The sequence below is a fragment of the Boleophthalmus pectinirostris genome, unplaced genomic scaffold (assembly GCF_026225935.1).
Source record: "Boleophthalmus pectinirostris isolate CB_2022bp ecotype Guang Dong unplaced genomic scaffold, ASM2622593v1 HiC_scaffold_16, whole genome shotgun sequence".
NCBI lineage: Eukaryota > Metazoa > Chordata > Actinopteri > Gobiiformes > Gobiidae > Boleophthalmus > Boleophthalmus pectinirostris.
This window is the reverse complement of record NW_026571095.1, coordinates 5,019,427-5,025,426: the sequence shown is the minus strand read 5'-3', so window position 1 is coordinate 5,025,426 and position 6,000 is coordinate 5,019,427.

Sequence of the window (6,000 nt, the reverse complement as noted above, 5' to 3'; positions counted from 1 at the left end):
TAGAAGTAAAAAACTGTTATGGTAAAACTAACAAACTCACATTAACAACACATCTGGGATTTTCTTTAGAATTTTGTTGCTTTTCCCCTGTATTTCTCCCTAAAGCCTCCAAAATAGCAAATGATGATCTCCCAAGATTGTTTTGGCTGGTAAGAACATCAATATATTTTTATGAAGTCAAAACTAGAATCCTGTCTGAAAAGATTCAAGGCGCTGTACTTCATTTTTTTACTGTCTTAATAACGTGAAAAACGAGGTCATTTTAAACGGTTGCAGTGGTCCAAAGTTCTTCCTCACTTACCTTTCGCATTCTGAGCATCCTCATTATTCATCACAATGTTATTATAAGCACTTTTCACAACAATAACTAGCATGCTAACTACATACTTGCTGGTTATCCAACAGTAATATGCTTTATAATTAAAAGCAGACAGTACACAGCTGACTTATTTTGACCTCAAGAGCTGCTCATACAAAAGTTCGATAACACTTTATAATAACTACACCTTACTTAGCCTTAATAAAGCATGAACAAAGACTTAATTAATAATGAACAAAGACTTAATTAACAATGATTCATGCTTAGTAAATGCTTAATAAAGCATAATTCGTCTTCACTTTAGAAAAGCTCTCCAAAAGACTTAACTAACAGATAACAGCTGCCTGAATGATCATTGTATTGTATTATTAGTAAATCATTCTCTCATAGTTTACTAATGATTAATAAATGCTCAAATGCTTAGTTCATGAGTAATTAAGTATGAAATAATTATGAGTAACTATTTACAGCACAGGCAAATTAAGTGCAAGTACTAATAAAGGTAGTAATTAAGTAGTTACTAAGTGTAGATCATTATTAATTAAGCCTTTGTTTATGCTTTATTAAGGCTAAATAAGGTGTAGTTATTATAAAGTGTTACCCAATGTTTATATAATCACTTTTCACAGCAATAACTAGCATACTAACCACACACTTCCTGGTTATCCAACAATAACATGCCATATAATTAACAGCTGACTTATTTTGACCTCAAGAGCTGCTCATACAAAAGTTCTGTACTGGGGTAAAACACATTTTGCTCAAATACATGTGAAAAAATAGTGTACAGGGTCTTTAAAGGTGCACTGTGTAACTTTTCTGGTGCAGGCTCCGTCAAATGCTTTTCTCCATGGACATGTTATTGCTTTGTCTGGAATATTAAACCTTTCTATCTTCATGGAGACCAAACCAGACCCTGCTCACAGTAAAAAAAAAACAGTTTTTCTAAGTATTTTTGAGCTATAAAACCACCTGTAATTGAATAAATGTAAGGTAGATCTGTTTAATGTCACACTGTGGAACATTCCAGGTAGAACAATGACATATCCATAGAAACAAACAGGTGACGGACCCCCCCAAAAAGTTTTTACGTTTCAGATTGGTTTTAACTTTGTGTGGGTCAGGTAGTGTTTGTGGCTGCTCTTTCTACATAACTGACATAAATACCATTAAATAAACCTTTAACACATTTTATTACCGGCTGGAGAAATTGAGTTATTCTCTGTTTCATCATCACAAGAGTTCCGCAGATGTTTCCCATTTTCCCAAGCATAGCAGACACAAAACATTTCGTCCATCAAAGCTGTTTTTGTTGTTTAATATGAACCATACGCTGGCTTCAGATATAGTCATATTACTGTATCTGAGGAGACCAACCTGCTTCACTAGGCCTTCTGTGAAAGTGGATGTGACAGGTTTTCATGTTTTTCAAATTATTACTCTGTTTGGGGGAAAATACCTGTGCTAAATATTTATCATAGTTTTTTTTTTTTTTTTTTTTTTTATCAGTTAAAGGTGCATTGTGTAACTTTTAAGGTGGGGTCCATCACTTTCTTGTTTCCAGTGTTGGGAAGGTGACTTTTAAAATGTATTCCCCTACAGATTACAGATTACATACACCAAAATGTAGTTTGTAACGTAATCCATTAAATTACTTAAAGTGAGTAATGTAATCTGATTACTTTGGATTACTTGATATTGTCATGTTTTTTTAAAATGACATGAATGTAGCAACCACATCCTCAAAGTTCATGTTTGTTCAGTCTTTATTTGACCAGATTAAAAATATTATTGATAGAGAAATGATTTTTATATGAAATCACTGCTGACTTCAATTATGTTCACACTACCGTTCAGTGACATATTGTATTAGTTTAGTCCTGGTTTTAGTCCTGGTTTAGTCCTGCTTTAGTCCTGGGTTTAGTCCTGGTTTAGTCCGGTTTTAGTCCTGGTTTAGTGCTGGTTTAGACCTGGTTTAGTCCTGGTTTAGTGCTGGTTTAGACCTGGTTTAGTCCTGGTTTAGTGCTGGTTTTAGTCCTGGTTTTAGTGCTGGTTTTAGTCCTGGTTTTAGTGCTGGTTTTAGTCCTGGTTTAGTCCTGCTGTAGTCCTGGTTTAGTGCTGGTTTAGACCTGTTTTAGTCCTGCTTTAGTCCTGGTTTAGTCCTGGGTTTAGTCCAGTTTTAGTCCTGGTTTTAGTCCTGGTTTTAGTCCTGGTTTAGACCTGGTTTAGTCCTGGTTTAGACCTGGTTTAGTTCTGGTTTTAGTCCTGGTTTAGCCCAAAATGTGAAAACAGGAAAATACCACCATGTAATCCATTTATTTCAACAAAGTAACTGTAATCCAATTACCACTCACTGAAGCAGTAACTGTAACCAAATACAGTTACTCATAATTTGTACTCTGATTACGTAAAACCAGTACATGTAATCTGTTACTCCCCAACACTGCTTGTTTTTATAGTTACATCATTGCCCTGTTTTGAATTTTCCAAAATATAGCATTAAACAACAGATCTGCCTCACGTTTAGTCAATTACAGGTGGATTTATAGCTCAAAAATACTTAGAAAAACAGACATTGTGACTGAGTGGGGTTGGGGTTCCTTAAAACCACACACTAAATCTTCAATATTAGATTTTACAAGGTAGATTTTCAAAAAAAACTTGTAGTAAAAAGTTCATTTTTAAATGATTTGGAACCTGAGGGCCAAGAAAAAAACTGTCTGAGGGCCACATTTGGCTCATGGGCCATAGTTTGGACATACCTGAATTAGATCCTCCAAAAACTACTCCATCAATACTAATACATTCAATACACATTTTGGATGACAACTTTGACTTCTATTAAAGCAGCACTATGTAACTTTTTGGTTGGGGGTCCGTCACCTGCTTGTTTTTATGGATACATCACTGCTCTGTCTGGAATATCCACAGTGTGACATTAAACAGCTCTACTTTACATTCATTCAATTACAGGTGGTTTTATAGCTCAAAAATACCTAGAAAAACAGACATTGTGACTGAGTGGAGTCGCCTCTCCACAGATCTGACCTGTAACTTGGTCTGGTTTGGTCTCCATGATACATTTTAAGTGGCAGTTTGGGGAAAAAGTTTAAATGTACAAATATACAGGAAAATTGAATATGTTATAATCATAAACTGTGTATATACATGGACGTAGCGAACGAGGTAGCCGCCACGTTCCGAACAGGAAGTGAGCATGGGCATGCTTCTGGCTCCAATTCACTTCCTATTGAAATAACCTCACCTGTCTCTCTGTAACTGCTGCTGTCAGATTCCTCATTTTGGTCTTAAAATGTTCATATTAACAAGTGCTACAAGATGCTGGTATTTTTATTTCACTGGAGCTCTAAATTTGTTCCTAAAACCTCAATGAGCTTCGTTTGACTGGAACTGAATGCAATAGATGACACCACACTCCCTTAGTACGCTTCTTTATGGACTATGGCTATAAACACTTAGTACAACTTAGATGCAACAAAAGATAACGGAACATGCAAATTAACAACCGTTTTAGATAGAGAGCAGGGGCTGATGGGTAATTTACGGTAGTTTATGAAAAAAATAACTACACTGAAAATCTAGAAATGTTTGTTTTATTGTGATTTGTCAGGGATTGGGTTCAAAAAGTTTTAACTGAATAAAACCACCACGTTTGAAAGATATACAAAAAATGATTTCACCTTCATTTAGCTCTATGACATGATTGTGGATATTCTTTGTTATTATAGATATGTAAAAGTTATGGTGTGTAACTTTCTGAAGGTGGCACATCATCTGCATGATTCCATGGAAATAAAAAGTCTAAACCAGACTTTAAAACGTTCTTCGTAGAGATGTATGTTTTTTTTTTTATGCCATACTGCAAGAAACTATGGTTATAAACGGTACAACTTCCATGTTATTTATTTTATTTGTCTTATCATAACTACTGTGTAATTTAGACATCTACTATCTAGTTTTGATTCTGGTTTTAGTATTGATTAGTATCTGAATTTTGATATTTTTGACAATCCTAAGTCCGTAAATTGTTCGGACTTTCTCTACAGTCTAATGTTTTACCTTAATAAAAGTCTCCAGGTTCTTTGACTTTGAACTTCACTGACTTCATTCCTAATCTGGATTGTGGTATCATGTAATAAAACTGTTGGCAAACGCAGTAGATATTTTGACATCCTGGTATGACTCGGTTTACTACAATACTTAAGGATAATAATTCATTTTTCCTTTTGATAATTTGATGTCTTGAATTCTTTGACTGCTTGTTGGAGCTTGTTGTTGAATGAGCCAGCCCCCAAAATTACCATTATTTTCCCCATACCTCCCGTAGCCTGATGATTTTAAGTCAATACCTGCCATACCACCCAAGAGACCTTTTTATTTTTCATGATTGTTTATGATCTACAAGCAGGGGCGCTGTGGGGGTCTCTCAGGGCCGTGAGCAAAACATACCCAGGGGCCCCATAACCAGATCCAAGAAAACAAAATAGCTTTGTTATTACTTTGTAAGCCAATGTAAATCCCCATTAAGTAACTTTATAATCAAAAATAGAGTAAAATACAAGTATGTTCTTTCATTCTGCTCATGTAAACCAGAGAAAAACATGTCCTTTACTCTGAGTGGGCTGGCATCTCCACAAACCTGACTCTTATTTGGCTTGGTGAAGGGCCTTCTTCTGCTTATCTTCGGTAGTACAGTGCTCCCTCATTTATCGCAGTTATTACTTTCTAAAAATAACCCGCGAAGGTGAAATCCACAAAGTAGTCAACTTTATATTTTACAATTAGTAGATCTGTTTTAAATCTGTAAAGTCCCTCAGCACACACTTTATACACTTTTCTCAGACAGGACAGTTACAACCCTTTTTACATCCTTCTTAAAACTTATTGCTGCTGTCGACTTTTGTTATTTTCCTCCTTCTTTATGTAATGAACCAAAGATTAATTTATTCCGTAATGGAGCCTACAGCGCACAGACCTACAGTACAGCATCGCACAGACCTACAGTACAGCATCGCACCCGCCTGTTAATTCGACATTATATCCAACTTTTGAGCTGCGTATGCCACGGACTGAACCAAGACTAAACCAGGACTAACCCAGGACTGATTCCAGGACTGTAGAGGAGGACTAAACCAGGACTGAACTAGGACTAAATCAGAACTGAACCAGGACCGATGGAGAGCTCTGCACCTCACAGTAAGTGCCGCAACTGCCCGATCGCGTAGCACTTCAGAATCACACTGCAGCGATCGAACATTTATGTAAATTTGGCAGCTGAACGCATTCTGTACTGTCCAGGAGACATGGCACAGAGGAGTCTGATTGACAATGGCCTACAATCCCTTAGCCAATGAGGACGCAGGGAGAGGAACACAATACGCGTTCAAACACTGTAAATAAAAAGCCTGCAAAATTGTACTAAAAAAACCTGCCAAAGGTGAACCACAATATAGCGAGGGGCGACTGTGTGGGTTGGATTAATTAGGCCATTTCCGCAGAAATCTCAAGGGCCTATAAAAATTGGTCTAAGGGCCACATTTGGGCATAGTTTGGACACCCCTATATGGTAAGCCTTATGGTAAGCCTATATGGTGTTCACATTTACACATATATTTAACGCGTTGACACCTTATTTGACACGTATAACAAGCTTTTTTGAC